This window comes from Schistocerca gregaria, chromosome 5 (genome assembly GCF_023897955.1).
Source record: "Schistocerca gregaria isolate iqSchGreg1 chromosome 5, iqSchGreg1.2, whole genome shotgun sequence".
NCBI classification, from domain to species: Eukaryota; Metazoa; Arthropoda; class Insecta; order Orthoptera; family Acrididae; genus Schistocerca; species Schistocerca gregaria.
In genome coordinates, this window is record NC_064924.1 from 491,420,564 (window position 1) to 491,441,377 (window position 20,814).

Genomic DNA, 20,814 nt, shown 5'->3' on the forward strand with positions numbered 1-20,814 from the left:
ACACATATTTTTTTATTTCTGAGAAGCCACATTTTAATAGATTTAGCTTTAAAAATGCTTCTATAGTAGAATATTTTCAAACAAAATCTCATCCCCTATGTCACCCGCTCCGGGGGTTCTTAGCTTTAAAAATACTTTAGTAGCTCTTTAATGATGACATATTTTCGAAAAAAGCTTTCACCCAATATTTCACCCGAATAGGGTTAAATTTCCAAAAATGATTAAACATGTAATTCTTTTGATGGTGTTGAGACAGCAACCAGCCACAAATTTAATTGAAGTTCCTTTATTCAAAAGGTACCGCTACCGGTTTCGAATCATTACGGTACCTTTTGAATAAAGGAACTTAAAATAAATTTGTAGCTGGTTGCTGTCTCAACACCATCAACATTTGTCCTGCGCCGACCGCGGTGGTCTCGCGGTTCTAGGCGCTCAGTCCGGAACCGCGCGACTGCTACGGTCGCAGCTTCGAATCCTGCCTCGGGCATGGATGTATGTGCTGCCCTTAGGTTAGTTAGGTTTAAGTAGTTCTACGTTCTAGGGGACTGATGACCACAGATATTAAGTCCTGTAGTGCTCAGAGCCATTTGAACCATTTGTCTTGAAATAACAGCCACGGTCTCCAACCATGTCATCATATGACGAAACTGCATGTGGTTAATTTCTAATGGTTGGGATTCACAGTCATATAATATTTCTTAAAAGACATCATAGTCGCCGTTGACTGTCTAAAATATTTATCGTTACTATTGCAATTTGGGACTTGAAAAATGGCAATAGTAACAATAAATATTTTATACAGTCAACGGCGACTATGATGTCTTTTAAGAAAAAAAAACTGCATGTATTTCCTTACTCCAGACGGTGAAATCAATTTAAAAAAATTGTTCAAATGGCTTTGAGCACTATGAAACTTAACTTCTGAGATCATCAGTCCCCTAGAGCTTAGAACTTAAGTAGTTCTAACCTAGTTAACCTTAGGACATCACACACATCCATGCCAGAGGCACGATTGGAACCTGCGACCGTAGCGGCCACGCGGTTCCAGACTGTAGCGCCCAGAACCGCTCGTCGAAATCAATACCAATTTTCGTAGGTCTAGCTTCAAAACCGCCTTATTTACAAAAATCCCTTACTAAACGACGTCTACAGTGCAAGATCCACACCTAATCCAAATTTTAAGCTTCTATCGTTAGCGGTTTGGGCTGGGCGATGATGATTCAGCCAGTCTGTCCGTCAGTTAGTCAGTCAGGACATTTCTCTTCATACTTAGAGAAGTAGAAGATTAGAGAAGAAGGTGATCTGACCTCACAGTCACTGTTATTAATCTCTTATCCTAAGAAATTTTGGTCCTATGTCAAAGCGGTAGGTGGATCAAAACAAAATGTCCAGACACTCTGTGACCAAAATGGTACTGAAACAGAGGATGACAGACTAAAGGCCGAAATACTAAATGTCTTCTTCCAAATCTGTTTCACAGAGGAAGACTGCACTGTGCTTCCTTCTCTAGATTGTCGCACAGTTGACAAAATGGTAGATATCGAATTAGACGACAGAGGGATAGAGAAACAATTAAAATCGCTCAAAAGAGGAAAGGCCGCTGGTCCTGATGGGATAACAGTTCGATTTTACACAGAGTACGCGAAGGAACTTGCCCCCCTTCTTGCAGCGGTGTACCGTAGGTCTCTAGAAGAGCGAAGCGTTCCAAAGGATTGGAAAAGGGCACAGGTCATCCCCGTTCTCAAGAACCTATATCTCTAACGTCGATCAGTTGTAGAATTTTGGAACACGGATTATGTTCGAGTATAATGTCTTTTCTGGAGACTAGAAATCTACTCTGTAGGAATCAGCATGGGTTTCGAAAAAGACGGTCGTGTGAAACCCAGCTCGCGATATTCGTCCACGAGACTCAGAGGGCCTTAGACACGGGTTCACAGGTAGATGCCGTGTTTTTTGACTTCCGCAAGGCGTTTGACACAGTTCCCCACAGTCGTTTAATGAACAAAGTAAGAGCATACGGACTATCAGATCAATTGTGTGATTGGATTGAGGAGTTCCTAGATAACAGAACGCAGCACGTCATTCTCAGTGGAGAGAAGTCTTCCGAAGTAAGAGTGATTTCAGGTGTGTCGCAGGGGAGTGTCAAAGGACCGTTGCTATTCACAATATACATAAATGACCTTGTGGATGACATCGGAAGATCACTGAGGCTTTTTGCAGATGATGCTGTGGTGTATCGAGAGGTTGCAACAATGGAAAATTGTACTGAAATGCAGGAGGATCTGCAGCGAATTGACGCATGGTGCACGGAATGGCAATAGAATCTCAATGTAGACAAGTGTAATGTGATGCGAATACATAGAAAGATAGGTCCCTTATCATTTAGCTACAAAATAGCAGGTCAGCAACTGGAATCAGTTAATTCCATAAATTATCTGGGAGTACGCATTAGGAGTGATTTAAAATGGAATGATCATATAAAGTTGATCGTCGGTAAAGCAGATGCCAGACTGAGATTCATTGGAAGAATCCTAAGGAAATGCAATCCGACAACAAAGGAAGTAGGTTACAGTACGCTTGTTCGCCCAATGCTTGATACTGCTCAGCAGTGTGGGATCCGCACCAGGTAGGGTTGATAGAAGAGATAGAGAAGATCCAACGGAGAGCAGCGCGCTTCGTTACAGGATCATTTAGTAATTGCGAAAGGGTTACAGAGATGATAGATAAACTCCAGTGGAAGACTCTGCAAGAGAGACGCTCAGTAGCTCGGTACGGGCTTTTGTTAAAGTTTCGAGAACATACCTTCACCAAAGAGTCAAGCAGTATATTGCTCCCTCCTACGTATATCTCGCGAAGAGACCATGAGGATAAAATCAGAGAGATTAGAGCCCACACAGAAGCATACCGACAATCCTTCTTTCCACGTACAATACGAGACTGGAATAGAAGGGAGAACCGATAGAGGTACTCAGGGTACCCTCCGCCACACACCGTCAGGTGGCTTGCGGAGTACGGATGTAGATGTAGATGTAGAAATCAGAGAAAGATTCTATCGATCTGAGCATGATTTGTCGAATTACTCTCTATGACGAAAGAACGACACACCACGATGTATGCAAATGGATTACAAATTGCTCTTCATACATGTGTCGACGGAAAATGTTAAACTGTACGCTTTTTACGGATGATAAATGAATGTGTGACGCTGCGGCGCAGTTTCACCGATCAGCTGCCAATTTCACCGCGCAGCCTGAAGGTACAGTAAACGGGAGAAATGTCGATACCATGGCATAACGTCTATGCGAATTTCATTCTGTGTACTCAAGTTTGACAGTGACTATGTTTCACAGATCGTAGCGTGAACAATATACGCAGTTGTCAGCATTTAAGAGAGGACTCGCATTTAGGCCCACAGAAGCCAGTAGGCGCATTCAAGCGAATCGCTCATTTGGAAAGGAGCGATGTCACTTTTCCAAGAAATTGGCAGGAACACAGTGTCAAGAAGCAAGTGCTCGACCTATTCAGAGGACAGAAGGTGAAAACCGAGCAACAGTCACAGACGCACTGAAAGCTTCAGATTCATCGCTAGTCAGCGCAATAGACTGTCAATCCTAAGGGCCCGGGTTCGATTCTCTGCTGGGTCGGAGATTTTCTCCGCTCAGGGACTGGGTGTTGTGTTGTCCTAATCGTCACCATCATTTCATCCCCATCGACGCGCAGTTCGCCGAAGTGGCGTCAAATCGAAAGACTTGCACCAGGCGAGCGGTCTACCCGATGGGAGGCCCTCGTCGCACGACATTTTTTTTTCGATCCGACCTCCAGAAAGTGCTTCAGTGACTACAAGAGCCAATAATAGGCGCCTCACTGAAAGGACGCTCAGCTCACGGCTACCCTTGCAGCGACTGCCATTCGGTTCAAATTGCTCTGAGCACTATGGGACTTAACATCTGAGGTCATCAGTCCCCTAGAACTTAGAACTACGTACACCTAACTAACCTGAGGACATGACACCAATCCAAGCCCGAGGCAGGATTCGAACCTGAGACCGTAACGGTCACGCGGTTCCAGATTGTAGCACCTAGAACCGCTCGGCCACCCCCGCCGACCGAACACAGTATCAAGAAACAAGCGCTAGACCTAGACAAAGAACAGTACGTGAGAACCGAGTAATCGTCAGAGAGGCAGTCAAAGCCTCAGATTCATTATTATCATCGGTCCGACGTCCAACTAGTGCTTCATTGGATACAAGGACCATTAATAGGCGGCTCACTGAAAGGACGCTCGGCTCACATCTACCTTTGCAGCGACTGCCATTGACCTGTGTACATCAACAAGCCTGTCTGCAGTTGTCTATGGCCCATTCGGCCTCGAGCCTCATTGATTGGAGTAGAACCGTCTCGAATGTCAAGTTCCTCTTCGAAATGAGCCCCGATGACCAACGAAATGTGCCTGGAGGCGCTCCGGACATCAGTGAGGTACCATCCTGACTGTAGCCTGCCAAACAGCCTGACAACCAGCAGTAATGATCTCGAGTATCATTTCTTTTCATAGCAGTATCCCTTTGGCTGTCATTCGCTGCACCGTTACAGCGCAGCAGAGCGTCGACGACATTCTACGCCCTGTTTCGTTGCCCTTCATTGCAGTCCATCCTCGGCTTACATTTCAGCAAGATAATACCCGCCCACACACTCCCTGTCCAGGAGCTTGCCAACCCTATCTCGGCCAGTAAAGTCTCCCCAATGGAGAACGGTTGGAGAATTACGGTCAAGGCCCCACAACCAGCTCGGGATTTCGACGATCTAACGCTCCAATTGGACAGAATTTGGCACAATGCTCCTCAGCAGGACACCCAACAACCCTGTCAATCAATGCCAAGCCAAACAACTGCTTGCATAAGGGCCAGATGTGGACCAACACGACACTGACCTGCTCAATTTGTAAATCTCTTCAATAAATCATCCAATTTTTCTGAAACTGTAACCATTTGCTTGCTGTGTATGTACCGTCTACCAGTCTCCGTCCTATTCAACTGCATATAAAAAAATGAAACGGTCAGGGAAGGTATGACGCTTCTTACGTTTCTTATTGCGCAAGTCACACCAATACCCAAAAAGAGAAGTAGGAGTAATCCGCTGAATTACAGGCCTATATCACTAACGTCGATTTGCAGTACGGCTTTGGAATATATACTGTATTCGAGCATTATCAAGTACCTCGAAGAAAACGATTTATTGACACATAGTCAGCACGGTTTCAGAAAACGTCGTTCTTGTGGAACACAGCTAGCTCTTTTACTCATGAAGTAATAAGTACTATCGACAGCGGATGTCAAATTGATTCCATACTTTAAGATTTCCAGAAGGCTTTCGACGCCCTTCCTCACGAGCGTCTTTTAACCAAACTGCGTGCCTACGGAGTATCGCCTCAGCTGTACGACTGAATTCGTGATTTCCTGTCAGAAAGGTTACAGTTCGTGGTAATAGGCTGTAATTTCAACTAAATGCTTAGGGATTACAACTACAAAAAACCTAAATTGTAACTATCACATACATAATATTGTGGGTAGAGCAAACCAAAGACTGCCATTCACTGCCAGAACATTTAGAAGGTGCAACAGGTCTACCAAAGAGGCTGGCTACACTACGCTTCTCCGCCCTGTTCTGGAGTATTGCTGTGCAGTGTGGGATCCGCATCAGTTGGGACATCGAAAAAGTGCAACGAAGAGCAGCTCGTTTTGTATTATCGAAAAATAGGCGACATAGCGCCACAGACATGATACGTGAATTGGAGTGGCAATCATTAATGCAAAGTCGTTTTTCGTTGCGACGCGATCATCTCATGCAATTTTAATCACCAGTTTTCTCCTGCGATTGCGGAAACATTCTGTTGGCACCCAAGTACATAGGGAGAAATGATCATCACGATGAAATAAGAGAAATCAGGGCTCGCACGGAAAAATTTAAGCGCTCGTTTTTCCCGCGTGCCGTTCGAGAGTGGAACGGTAGAAAGACAGCTTGAAGGTGGTTCATTGAACCCTGTGCCAGGCACTTTATTGTGAACAATAGAGTAATCACGTAGAAGTATATGTATATGTACATATGGTACAGTACTGTAGTACTTTCAAAAACGATATGTTATGTACAGTAAAAGCAATCCTTGTTTAAAAAATGCATCATCAATACTTGAATGAAAAGACTGCGAAGGATCGTGAAGAAAGGAGACAACACCTCATGAGCCTGCCAGGTCGCAGAACGCCCCAGAACATCCTAAACGACAAGTCGATGGGAAAAAGAGATACCGGAAGACCTCGGAAGTGATGGGAATGGTTTCGTTTGTGAGTCCGGAACAGGTAAAAGCTTAATCCCTGAAAGGTAGATGATGATGCTGATAATCATCATCATTAGTTTTGAAACTTCCTGGCAGATTAAAACTGTGTGCCGGACCGAGATTCGAACTCAGGACCTTTGCTTTTCGCGGGCAAGTGCTCTACCAACTTTTTTTTTTTACGATATTGAATCAAGCTTACTAAATGATATAAAATTTGTGCCACAGCCGGGACTTGAACCGAGGTCACCTTGCTTACTAGGCACTTGCGCTAGGCATTTTTTTTAAAGGTCACTGGGCAAAGAAAATCTCCAACCCAGCTGGGAATCGTACCCGGGCACTTAGAATTGACATTCTGCCACGCTGACCACTTTTTTTTGTTTTTTTATTATTTTTTTTTTAAATTGTAAATTATTTACTCTACAAACCTTTCCTTTCTTTATATGGAAAAAGGCGTCTTTCAGTTACGACAAACAAAATTAGAATGTACATCCGTAGCAACAACAGAACAAGAGTTCCTTCTGAAATATGAAATAGAATTTAAAACTAATAGTGTGATGATAGATAATAAAGAAAGAAAAATGTAACCAAATCCCGCACACGCCATTCCATGTGCATGTCCCATCTGCGTACAGATTCCATGTTCCAAATTGGTACAACATATCGCAGCGTGTGGAGCCCCATGAAGGCGGTCATCCTCTGCCCGGTACTCCCCAACTGTGAGGGGGGTTATCGAAGACACTGCGCAAATAGTTCGCAAATAGTTGTCGGTATCGGGGTGTACACTTAAGTGTGCTACGACTGTCCTGGAGAAATTGCCAGTAATCAAGCACCATCTTCTCATCACATAGTATATGGACATGCCTTTAAACCATGTGAGAGCGGGAGTCTTCGCAGGTGGGAAATAAGTATCCTCTGGACAAAGGAGGAGCCGTGGCTCAATTGTGCGATGCGCGATACGTAGGTAGCAGGCGACGATCTTCTGCACTAGCAGCCATACCTCTAACGCCGATCCACATGTTAAGCGGTGTTCGTCAGTATCCACGAGGTGGCAACGTGGGCAAAGGGGGGGATCCGTCATCCCAATAGCGTGCAGCCTTTGTCGTGTTACAACCTTCCCGTTCACCACCTGATACCACGCAGCTCGTACCCGCGTGGGGAGGAACGGCTTCTGGACCGCTCTCCACACTGCAGGCCATACGGTCGTAGGGCTCTTCCTCTCAATCACATTGCGAGGGATGGACCTTAGCAGCAGTCTGTAAACGTCTCTCGCCTTGGGAGTGCGAGTGTTGGGAAGGTCTGGGTGCACGTAACTATACTCAAGAATAAATGACGAGAAGTGCGAGAGTGAAGGTGTAATGTGCGCAACCGTGACAGGTGCCAGAAGAGACGCCGGCAGCAACTCCTCTAACAGACGTCCCGTAAGGGAAGCATCTGCGTGGGTCCACAGTTTCATCATTGTGCACAAGTATAATGCTGTAGCCCTCGCTCGTACATTTATAAGTCCTAGTCCGCCATCAAGCGGAGGGAGGGTGAGTGTTTCGTAGCGGACTTTGAATAGGTGTCCGGCAGTAAGGTAATATCCAAACGCTGCTTGCAGTCTGTGTGCCATCGCTGTCGATATCGGTACGATCTGGGCTATGTGGATCATCTTAGTCGCCACGTAAAGGTTGAGGTATTCCACCCGCTGTAGGAGGTCCATCCGTCGAAGTAAGTTCCGGCGAACTTCTGTGCGTATTGCCTGTAGTAATCGTGCATAGTTCATTGCAGCCGTGCGGCGAACATCCTGTGTAAATGTTATGCCCAAGAACCGGATCTTGTTAACTAGTGGGAGTGGAGCTAGAGCGCCCTCTGTAGACCTCTCCCAATGGGCATCGCTGCCGACTTGGCCACATTCATGAGGCTGCCCGCTGCCAATCCATAGCGATTGATCCATTGTATCACCGAACGTACCTCGTCACCAGATCGGACAAGTAATAGAAGGTCATCAGCATATATCCTGCAGTGAAAGGTGTGATCCCTCAATGACAAGCCCGAGAGCCTGCTTTTCAACCCTCCGACAAGTGGTTCGAGTGCGATAGCGTAAAGGATCATGGAGAGTGGCATCCTTGGCGAACTGACCGTCGGATCGGAAAGGGACCCGCAATCCGTCCATTCACCAGTACATGGGATGCAGCTCCACGGAAAAGGCGCTGAAAGATGTCGAGAAAGTCAGGCGGGAAGCCCATACTGGCAGAAGGAACTTGTGGTGAACTCTGTCGAAGGCGTGGTCGAAATCAATGAAGATCAGAGCAGCTCGAAGGCGACAGGATGTGGCGATGGCTATTAAATCCCTACATTCGCTGGTTGCCGTTTACATGTTGGTCACTCCGCCCTGTGTCGTTTGCTCCATTGAGAGGAGTAGGGGCAGTACCTTCTTTATGCGGCTAGCGAGTAGTCGGGCGAAGTTTTTATAGTCCGAGTTGAGCATTGTAATGGGCCTGTAGTCCTCGACCCTCCGACCTCTGGAAGGCTTGTGTATCGGTATAAGGAGACCTTCCACGAATGCAGGGGGCACGTGGGAACCGCGGGTCATCAGTTCTTGGTACATGATGATCCATCGGGGCATCATTAGATCGCGGAAAGTCCGATAAAACTCGAGCGGCAGTCCGTCTGGCCCGGGAGATTTGTTGGCTGCTCCCTTGTTAAGCGCGTCCTCGATGTCGTCCCGTGTAATTCGGCCTAACAGCGTCGCCGCTGCTGCATTGTCGAGGGTGTGCGACACGTGCTGCAGTATGTCGTGATCATCCGCTTCCTCGTCCTCTGTATTGACCTCGTCGTAAAACCGGCGATAGTGATCTGTGAAGGCTTCTGTAACCGCCGCCTGAGTCATTACGACCACACCACCCGGCAATACGAGGTCCGTGATCAGCTGCTGTCGGCGTCGGCGGCTGTCGAGCACGATGTGATGCATAGACGGGGTTTCTCCTTCCGCTCGGTCTTCACGTCGCGATCGCACTACGACCCCCTCCAAACGTTTCCTCGTAAGAGACAATATTTTACCTTTAATTCGGCGGCTTTCCATTTGTCGGTTTGGAGATGGTGGTTGGCTGTCGAGTTCGTGAAGCATCGGTAATAAAAGTCCAATGTGTGACGATGCCAAGCTGCGATGTCTTTTCCGAATTGTGTTAGCTTACGCCGAAACGCTGGTTTCGCACAGTCCACCCACCATGCTAGAGTCGAAGGGTATCGGGGAATACGACGTTCGCAATCCAGCCTTGTGTTGGGGATAATCTGGCGGCATTCCGGGGGTTCAAGATGTGCCACATTCAGCTTCCAGGGTCCACGGCTGCGCCATATCCGCTGCTGTTGTAGAGTAAGTGTGCATATGAAAGCGGTATGGTCGGAGAAGGCAAGCGGCCAACGTTCGGCCACATTCAGCTTCCAGGGTCCACGGCTGCGCCATATCCGCTGCTGTTGTAGAGTGAGTGTGCATATGAAAGCGGTATGGTCGGAGAAGGCAAGCGGCCAACGTTCGGCGTCCAATACTCCCGGCGCTAGAGCTCGTGAGACATAAATGCGGTCTAGGCGACTGGCTGAGTGACTAGTAAGGTATGTCGGCCCGCGACGGTCACCGTGCACTGTCTCCCACGTGTCGGTGACAAGCAGATCTCGAACCAGGAGCCGAAGTTCTTGACAAATCGAGAAATGTGGGACTTGGTCTTTGGGGTGGAGCACACAGTTAAAGTCGCCGCCGAAGACATATTAATCAAAGCGGCTGATAAAAAGGGGAGCGATATCCTCCAAGTAGACCAGCGATCGTTCGCTGCGTTGGTCAGTTCCTGATGGAGCGTAAATGTTAATGATGCGCGTGCCCAGTGCTGTGATCGCCAGCCCCCTTCCTGACGGAAGGTAAGTCACTTATTCGATGACAATTCCGTCGAGAACTAGTATTGCCTTACTGCTGCAATTCCTGCCCGCCAGTGACACACATGTCACATAACCGTAGAAGACGGGGAGGGCCGCTATATACACTTCTTGCAACAGGGCAATGTCAACATCCGAAGAACGAAGCACCTCACGCAGCAACTGGATCTTCACTGGCGTTCGTGTCGCGTTGAGGTTAAGCGTGGCGATACGGTAAGCTTGTTGCCGAACCGCAGATTAAGTTATCCATTAAGAATGGAATTACCTATGACGCTTCTGCCTGTATTGTCACCTCCGCATCCCCCCAAACCTCACGTGCAGTTGTTTCTAGAGAGCCGGCGCCAATGGCGTGGGCTCTGTTAGCGTAACTTGCGTGGTTCGATCGTCGTCGTGGTCATCCGCCCACGTCGGGGAACTCAAAGCAAGATCGGCTTCCCTAGCTTCCTCAGGACACGGCATGGGTGCTTGCACTCCAGAAGGTGGTGGGCAGCATCTGTCCTGCATATCGGCATCCGATTTTGCCACTGTAGATATATGTGGTTTGTCCTCAGTTCCGTTCGGTGGTTCCACACTGCACCAAATGGCGGCTGCCTCTGTGGTAGTGTCGTCATTGATGGTGGAGTCATCATTCTCTGGAGGCTGTGTCGCATCCCGTCCGGAAGTTGCTCTAAGCCTCCGCTTCTGTCGCTTCGGAGAGCGTTGCTTCCTGGTGTGTCCTTCTGTGTCAGACGATGGCAAAGATTCACGACGTTCGGGCACAAAGGCAGCCGTAGGCGCAATAAGCGAGTCGACGGCCATGCTATTGTCATGTATGTTGTTATCTGTCGACGGCGGGGGGGGGGGGGGGGGGGGGCATCGCAGTTGAATCCGTAGCTTGTGGAACAGGTGTGTCATCATCATCCTGTACTGGAGCATGGAGCCGCGACCCAACAGTGGTCGGCTGTCGTGGTGAAGTGGTAGCTGTCGTGAGGGCTGCTGCATAGGTCACGGGAAGCAGCGTCGGCTGCGATGGCGGGTCCGCGTCAGCCGGCGGCAGTTGAGTGATTCGGCGCTGGATGCATTCTGATCTGAGGTGTCCCTCCTTCCCGCAATCAGAGCAGGTCTTCGGTTGCCCATCGTAGATGACGATGGCACGGCAGCCACCGACATTCAGATATGAAGGTACATGTCTTTTAAGTTCTATTCGGACCTGCCGGACTCCGTTCAGCACAGGATATGTCTGGAATTGCGTCCATTTTTCCGCAATATGATCATGGACCGTGCCGTAGGGGCGCAGCGCTGTCACGACGTCCTCCGCCGGTAGTTCGAAAGGAAGTTCGTAAATTCTGATCGTGCGAAGTCCCATGCCAGAATAATCGACCTGCACAGTCCCCACATTGTCATCAGCATGGCAGAAACGGAGGCCTTGTTTCGTGTCCCGAATGATCCGTTCACATGTTGCATCGTTGATGATCTTGACTTATACGATACTACTCACAATGGACAAGTGAATATCGAGAAAGTCGGTCGCCGGGATTTTAACTTCTTCTCGTAGAAATCATTCGACTTCGAGTGCTTTGGGCCGTGCAAATTCGTTTCGGAACGTAAATTTCAGCGTCGATTTTCTGTATTGGTGCGCCATAGTGATCTATATGCTGAGTACGGCGCGAGCGAAACGGCCGAGTACGATGTAAACAAACAAGAGCGCTCGCTCCGCGGCAGGAACACAAACAGCGCGTCCTCACTGCAGCACAGCCAAAGGCCAACTACCAACTGAGCTACCCAAGTACGACTCACGACCCGTCCTCACGGAATCGATTCCGCAAGTATCTCGTCTCTTACCTTCCAAACTTCGCAGGAGCTCTCCTGCATACCTTGGAGAACTAGCACTCCTGGAAGAAAGGATACTGCGAGACATGTCTTAGCCACAGCCTGGGGGATGTTTCCAGAATGAAACTTTCATGGCAACCCGAGCCGGCACCGTAGCTCAGCGTGTTCGGTCAGAGAGCTGTTGGCCTCTGCAATAAAAAAACAGTGGAACGATCAACAAAACATACTTTAACGGATGTCATGTTACGCCCGCAACGACCAAACACAACGATCAACAACGATTAGAGCACTTGCCCGCGAAAAGCAAAGGTCCTGAGTTCGAGTCTCCGTCGGGCACACAGTTTTAATCTGCCAGGAAGTTTCATATCAGCGCACACTGCGCTGCAGAGTGAGAATTTCATTTTGGAAACACCATTACTTTTCTTTTATTGCTGTTGAAGATAGGTGTTCGTGCAAAGGTCGCTGCACTGCAACTCGTTGCGGACAACACTTGAGAAAGCTGCATCTATATCAAAGTTGCCTGCAGAGACACTGCCGTGCATAATTTCCCTGTGTCTCGTAGAAATTACCAGAACGACCAGTCATCCCCAGTAATCAGTGAGGCAGGCTTTCGAGGCGTTACATAAATATTTACGTTCCTGTACACAAGTGTGTAGCGTGACGCAGTTTAACTGGAGTTTGCAAGGTAAATGCAGTCGCTGCGGACGGCTCGGATGCTGCTTGCTTTAATGCGCTGTTTGCACGAGAAGCTGCTGTCTCCGCGTGTGTTCCCCCCGCCGCCCCGCGCCTCTGCGGGTGCGCGCCATTCCGCGCATATTGGTCGTTACCAGCGGTCCTTTGTCACTGCGGCGAGCGCTCCGCGGGGTTGCAAATTAAGCGGTCGCCCCGGTTTGAATAGGCGTGCGGCCGGGCGAGCGAGCCGCCCAACTCGCAGCACTTGCTCCGGTCCGCTGTGGGCGTCGTGCAGAAGTTCCCGACGGCAACCCGACCACCGAGCAGGCGCAGTTCGCCGGTGCCGAGGCTGCTACTAAACTACGTGTCAGACATGCCCTACCTTTTTAAAATACGACTCTGCAGAGAGGGGGACATAACAAAGAGCATATAAACAAGGTAATAGTAGGCTCAAACTAAGAAGCACCGTCCGAACAGGCCTCGAAGGACCGACCCGGCCGCCGTCTCATCCTTAGAGCTGAGGTGTCACCGGATGCAGATGCGGACGGGCATGTGTTCAGCACACCGCTCTCCGGGCCGTTGCCAATTTTCGTGACCGTTGCTGCTACTTCTAAGTCAAGAAGCGCCTCACTGGGGCTCACGATGAGTGGGTGCACCCCGCCTGTCAATGGACGATGACCCATCTAGCCAACCCCGACAGTTCTTAACTTCGGTTATTTGAAGGGAACTGGTGTTATCATTGCGGTGAGACAGTAGGCAGTTTCTACTGCGCTCACCAGACAAAATAATAGTCAACTCATCTTCTCTTAAGCAATGAAACTTCCAGGTGATCAAAAGGTCAGTATAAATTTGAATACTGAATAAATCACGGAATAATGTAGATAGAGAGGTAAAATTGGCACACATGCTTCGAATGACATGGGGTTTTATTAGGACAAAAAAAATACAAAAGTTCAAACAATGTCCGACAGATGGCGCTTCATCTGATCAGAATAGCAATAATTAGCAAAACAAAGTAAGACGAAGCAAAGATGATGTTCTTTATAGGAAATACTCAATATGTCCACCATCATTCCTCAACAATAGCTGTAGTCGAGGATAATGTTGTGAACAGCACTGTAAAGCATGTCCGGTGTTACGGTGAGGCATTGGCGTTGGATGTTGTCTTTCAGCATCCCTAGAGATGTCGGTCGATCAAGATACACTTGCGACTTCAGGTACCCTCAAAGTCAATAATCGCACGGACTGTGTCTAGGGACCTGGGAAGCCAAGCATGACGAAGGTGGCGGCTGAGCACACGATCATCACCAAACGACGCGCGCAAGAGATCTTTCACGCGTATAGCAATATGGGGTGGAGCGCCATCCTGCATCGTACGTTCCAGGAGGTGTTTGTCAGCCAGGCTGGGGATGATGCGATTCTGTAACATATCGGTGTACCTCTCACCCGTCACGGTAGCAGTTACAAAACCAGAATCACGCATTTCCTCCAAGAAAAAAGGGCCGATAACGGTAGATGTAAATCCAACCCATACCGTGACTTTCTCGTCGTGCAATGGAGTTTCCACGACAGTTCTAGGATTATCGGTAGCCCAAATTCTGCAGTTGTGAGCGTTGACAGACCCTCGGAGCTTGAAATGAGCTTCGTCGGTCCACAACACGTTACTCAGCCAATCGTCATCTTCCGCCATCTTTTCAAACGCCCGCGCCACAAATGCCCTCCGCTTCACCAAATCGCCAGGTAACAGTTCATGATGCCGATGGATTTTGTACGGATAGCATCGGTGGGTACGCCTAAGTGCCAACCAAACAGTAGTGTATGGAATGACGGTGTGACGTGCGACTGCACGAGCGCTGACTTCCCCGTGCACAGACGAACCCGCTACAGTCTCCATTTCTTCCTGAACTGTCTCAGCAGCATTACGCCTTGTTCTCGGTAGGTCACTACGGGGTCTATCGTCTAAACAATCCGTGGCTTCGAACTTCGAAATCATTCTCGCCACAGCTACATTTGTCAACAGACCTTTACCCGTTCGAATTTCCTTCCTATGGCGATAGGATCGTAACGCTGAACTAGCACATTCCCCATTCTGATAATACAGCTTCACTAAAAGCGCCTTTTCAGGTAACGTCAACATGCTGCGGCTGCTGGCGCATTTGATCCTCTCTCTCATTACAGTTCCTTTTATAAACGATTGTCATGCGCGGTCACTGACGTTTGCTGTCCAGCGCCATCCGTCGGACATTTTGTGAACCTTATTTTTTGTTCAAATAAAACCCCATGTCATTACAAGCAAGTGTGTCAATTTTTACCTCTCTATATACATAATTCCGTGGTTTATTAAGTTTTCAAATTTATACTGACTTTTTGATCACCCGGTATATGGTTCCAGTGATCTTTTCAAGTCTCAAATATCTGTGCTGTATACATGCAAAGTGAAGCAATGAATGAAAATTCATACCGAGGTCGGGATTCGAACCTGGGTCTCTTGCTCACTAGGCAGATGCACCAACCACTACGCCACCTTGGCACAGTAGCTTTGCACAACTGCATGGGCTACCCTACCAATGAGACTTCCTACGTCCAATAGATGAAATATATTCATAATTGCGAATACGGACATCCATCAGATGTATAATGGAATGACGACAGTGAAAATTTGTGCCACACTGGGACTCGAACCCGGATTTGTCACTTATCGCAAGTGATCGTCTTAGCTTGTATTACTACTATTATTGTTTCTATTGTTATTATTTTTGGTCGTTGTTTTCTCGGAATTTGATCTGGGCGGACGTCACGTGACATCTGTTCAAGTTTATCGTTGAATATTTCACTCAGTTTTTTTAATAAAAGACGACATCCCGCCCTCTTTTTTCTTTTTTTTTTTTAAATCTCATTTTGTTCACTTTGGTTCGTTGCATCAGGTCGGGGCGGACGTCGTAAGACACGCGTTTAAGTTCGTTGTTGATCCATTAACTCAGTTTTTTTTATTACAGAGGGCTTTCTAACCCTCTGACCGAACATGCTGAGCTACCGTGCCGGCAAACCCTCTGATCGATCACGCTGTGCTACCGCGCCGACTACTATTACGCTACCTGAGCACGACTCACTGCGAGATCCAAACTACTAAATGTCAACAACCGTGCTTCTATAACGTACACTCGTAAATTCATTATGAATATTCCCATACAGAAACACACTTCAATTGCAAATCGCTTGCTCAGTGTTGTCTGATAAATAAGATAATGCAGCGCCTGTGTTGTTCAGATGTACGATGCAATGTTCCCTTCGGACTGCGGTGACTACAGCCGTTATGAAATACATGAAATGCGGAGGTGCTGTTACAGTTCAGTCGGGGAGCTCCTGCAATGCTGTTCGAGACTAGGGGGAATGCGAAATAGGCCGAGGCTGAATGGGAATTTAGACTGAGGAAGGAAATGTGATAGGGTAGCCCACCACTGTCGTGCAAAGCCACTGTGCCATATAGCTCTGACTACACCAGATATGCAGTCAGCAACTGTCGACAATGCCATGTTACAGATTCAGCATGCAGTTGAGTTGGGACACCATACCGAATACTTGTAAATTACGACCATATCCCATTATAGATGCTAGAATCACATTTATGATGCATTTGATCGTTCTTCCCTTTTCCTGCACCCACACTACATTGTGACTACTTACAGCGCAGTATTTCCACTACGGGACAGAAAAGGGAACTATCACATTTTCAGCGTACTCCACGAGTGCACCAATTAATGAACATACCTAAGATGTTTCAGTATCCTGTGATGCATGCAGCCCACGCTGCAGCACTCAGAACACCATCAGTTTAATTATAGCCTACCGGTATCTCTGATTAATTCACCGCATTGTTATACCAACATTACAGAGAGTAAGAAAAATGGCGTGCTTGCACGATGCAAGATGTAACAAAAATGGTGAAGAGCACAAGACGTTGCGTGTCTAAGTTATTTTAAAATATGCAGAAAGAAATTACTTAAACAATGATAGACCTTAGTAGTAGTAGTATAAAGTACAACCTGATATCTTATTTTGAGCGAGAGTTTAATTTGTCACAATCACCCCTTCAACAACAATGACAACGTCTGTTAATAATGTTGGAAAACCAATTACACTCCACTATTCAGAGGCTGTTCTTTAAATACAGTGTAGGTCCATAACAGTAATACACTCCTAGAAATTGAAATAAGAACACCGTGAATTCATTGTCCTAGGAAGGGGAAACTTTATTGACACATTCCTGGGGTCAGATACATCACATTATCACACTGACAGAACCACAGGCACATAGACACAGGCAACAGAGCATGCACAATGTCGGCACTAGTACAGTGTATATCCACCTTTCGCAGCAATGCAGGCTGCTATTCTCCCATGGAGACGATCGTAGAGATGCTGGATGTAGTCCTGTGGAACGGCTTGCCATGCCATTTCCACCTGGCGCCTCAGTTGGACCAGCGTTCGTGCTGGACGTGCAGACCGCGTGAGACGACGCTTTATCCAGTCCCAAACATGCTCAATGGGGGGCAGATCCGGAGATCTTGCTGGCCAGGGTAGTTGACTTACACCTTCTAGAGCACGTTGGGTGGCACGGGATACATGCGGACGTGCATTGTCCTGTTGGAACAGCAAGTACCCTTGCCGGTCTAGGAATGGTAGAACGATGGGTTCGATGACGGTTTGGTGTAACGTGCACTATTCAGTGTCCCCTCGACGATCACCAGAGGTGTACGGCCAGTGTAGGAGATCGCTGCCCACACCATGATGCCGGGTGTTGGCCCTGTGTGCCTCGGTCGTATGCAGTCCTGTGATTGTGGCGCTCACCTGCACGGCGCCAAACACGCATACGACCATCATTGGCACCAAGGCAGAAGCGACTCTCATCGCTGAAGACGACACGTCTCCATTCGTCCCTCCATTCACGCCTGTCGCGACACCACTGGAGGCGGGCTGCACGATGTTGGGGCGTGAGCGGAAGACGGCCTAACGGTGTCGCGATGGAGCTCCGTATGCCACGGCAAACTGGCTGACACTGACGGCGGCGGTGCACAAATGCTGCGCAGCTAGCGCCATTCGACGGCCAACACCGCGGTTCCTGGTGTGTCCGCTGTGCCGTGCGTGTGATCATTGCTTGTACAGCCCTCTCGCAGTGTCCGGAGCAAGTATGGTGGTTCTGACACACCGGTGTCAATGGGTTCTTTTTTTCCATTTCCAGGAGTGTATTTATATAGTCACACTGTATCACTTATCAAGTTGCTTTACCAAGAAGTGCTTGGGATGTTTTTTGAATAGTATTACACAGTTAATTCAGATCATGCGGTCTCCTTATATTACAATATTTAGCTGTACACGATAGATATTACCTATTGTTTAGCATTCTGCTAATTGAACATGAGGTGTTACGACTTAATGTGAATGGTTGTAATTTTGGCTAAATTAAGGAATATTTAGATAAACATTTGACCTCGTTTATGGGCTAGCAGAGAACGCGAAGGTAAGCTTTTTTCAAATGTAAACATTAAAAATGTCACGCAGACAAATTGAAAGCTGAAAATGTAACGAACAGGAAGCAGTACCAGTAAGCAAACATTCACTGTTTTCCGAGTTCCAGCTTCATTTGCTATCGATACAAATACTGCAAAAGTGGAATTAAATGGATTACAAAAGCACGTTTTTCTAACACTTCCTTCTGTTGCTGGTTATGCGAAATATTGCAGCAAAAACATATTACGTTAACGAGGCCATATGTGTCGTATTTCTAAAGCAAATACGCAATCAAGAACAGAAAAACGTTCGAAATTGCCTTCATGGCCCTGTGTTATTCATGCAAGCTCTTTAATTTTTCGTATCAGAACAGTTGTTGCGCGCGCACGACAGAAATAAATGGCAATGGCAAGAAGCAATCGCAAACAAGAGTATGTTAATGTTTTGGGCTACTTAAAATGGCGGCAGGACCCGCCCACTCTGGTTTCAAAACAACGTACAGCTTAAGTCTGAAGTGCTAATTCCTTTCTTTTGTTACCTGTTTGGTTGCTACGTACAGAAGTTATCTTTGACTAATATTGTCAAATAAACAAGAAAGTAAATTATCCCTCTGAAAGAGCCTCGTAAAATAAATATTATTTAAAATTGCACACAAGCACGTTGCAGTTAGCTGATTCTGCAAAATTTGGTTGTGGTTTTTAATGGGAAATATATTTATACAATTTTTTGCTTTTTTTATATAAAAGAGCTGAACGTTTCTGTTACGCTGTTGCTTACCGAGGTGCATTATCGTGTAGTAGAATTACTTACTGAAATATTTAATTTGTGGCTGCGAGCGTTAAGGTCGAGTATCTGATTTTATATCCAACGTATACTTTGATGCATAGCATTTGCCATTGAAGCTGAGATCGTCTTTGATAGTAGTTATCCGCAAGAATCCAACGGCCTTGCCACAGTGGTAACACGGGTTCCTGTCAGATCACCAAAGTTAAGCGCTGTCGGGCTGGCCTAGCACTGGGTGACCATCCGGTCTGCCGAACGCTATTGGCAAGCGGTGTGCACTTAGCCCTCGTGAGGTAAACTGAGGAGCTACTTGATTGAGAAGTATCATCTCCGGTCTCGGAAACTGACGTACGGCCGGGAGAGCGGTGTGCTGACGATATGCCCCTCCATATCCGCATCCAGTGACGCCTGTGGGCTTAGGATGACACGGCGGCCGGTCGGTCCCGTTGGGCCTTCGTTGTCATTTCGGGAGGAATTTCGGTTCGTTTTATTCGTAAGAACCTTGTAGATCTTTTGATAGCCAGACGCAATATTAATACCACTATTCCGTATTGAATATTCCGTATTCAATAATAACATATTCCGACAGCCACCACTACTCCGTCAAACCACAAATTTCTTTAGTGCACAACATCTTCGTAGGCGTGTGTAGTATGGGTTGTATCTAGAGAATTTCAACTTCTAAAGTAAAAGTGTCTACTTTGTGATCTGGACTGACGATATTTCCAATACAGAAGCTTTCGTCCGCTGGTTATCTTAGGCATATTCTTACCTGTGTAGTTTAGTGAGGTCCTTCCACAATAGAACTAACATAGCAAATTTTTGTGTTGTGCTTCATGATTACAACTGATCGAAACTAAGGTGTTAATTTCTGTTGTGAGACGTTGCTTTCCCTTACTTGTCCTGCTTCTGTAGCTTCTAATAGTATTGTTGTTTCTATGAGGGTGGTCGCGACTGCAGATTAGCGCAGTACAACGTCTTTGTGTATGAATTATATCCTACGACAGAAGTAGGCTTACGATCATTAAGTACCTTCCATATTACCACTCTAGCCTGACTTTATGTGCCTCTGCACTGTTAGAGAGTTATATATTTTAGGAGCAGGACAATACTTTCTATTTATAGGAGGAAATCAACCTTTGCATAGAGAGTTAAAGAAAATCAGAATTCGAACTCGAGAAAGGAAAGCGAAACAAAAAGAAAATTTAGGCTCAAAGCTGAGCGGAACACACATTTACCACAAGAAATTAGTTAGGAAAACCATTTTCATTTAAAACCGGGTTGCTTTACTAAACCTAAAATTTACATGGTTTTGAAGAGTATTAGAATTAAGATCTAAGTAATTTTCTTATGGATACCTTATAGTGACACGACATGATTATTTACACGGATCCAAGAAAAGCAATTTTTTTCTACGCCAGGTCTTTCTTTTACTGCTTCCAGAAGTACTGGGAGAATATTTAAAGTTATAAGCTACGTACCTTTAACACTAACTACTGCAGATATCACAGTAGACTGTTTACATTGAGAAGAGTTAACTCATATAAATCGATTAGTGTCTTCCTTTTCTCCTCTGAACACAAATGTGCCAATTTTCCAGGGGAACATTACAATATCATTATTATCTACTCGTATTAATAAGAAGCAGTTAATCTTATCAATCAGGTTATAGGTTAAAGTAGCTACGTCATTGATCATTACAGCACTTAAGTTGTGTTTTACGGTATACAGTCCAAGCAGTGAGAAAATGATACTACTGCGTCTTTCGCTTCACTCTTCATACAACTACCGTTTAGTCATTTATATACAGCA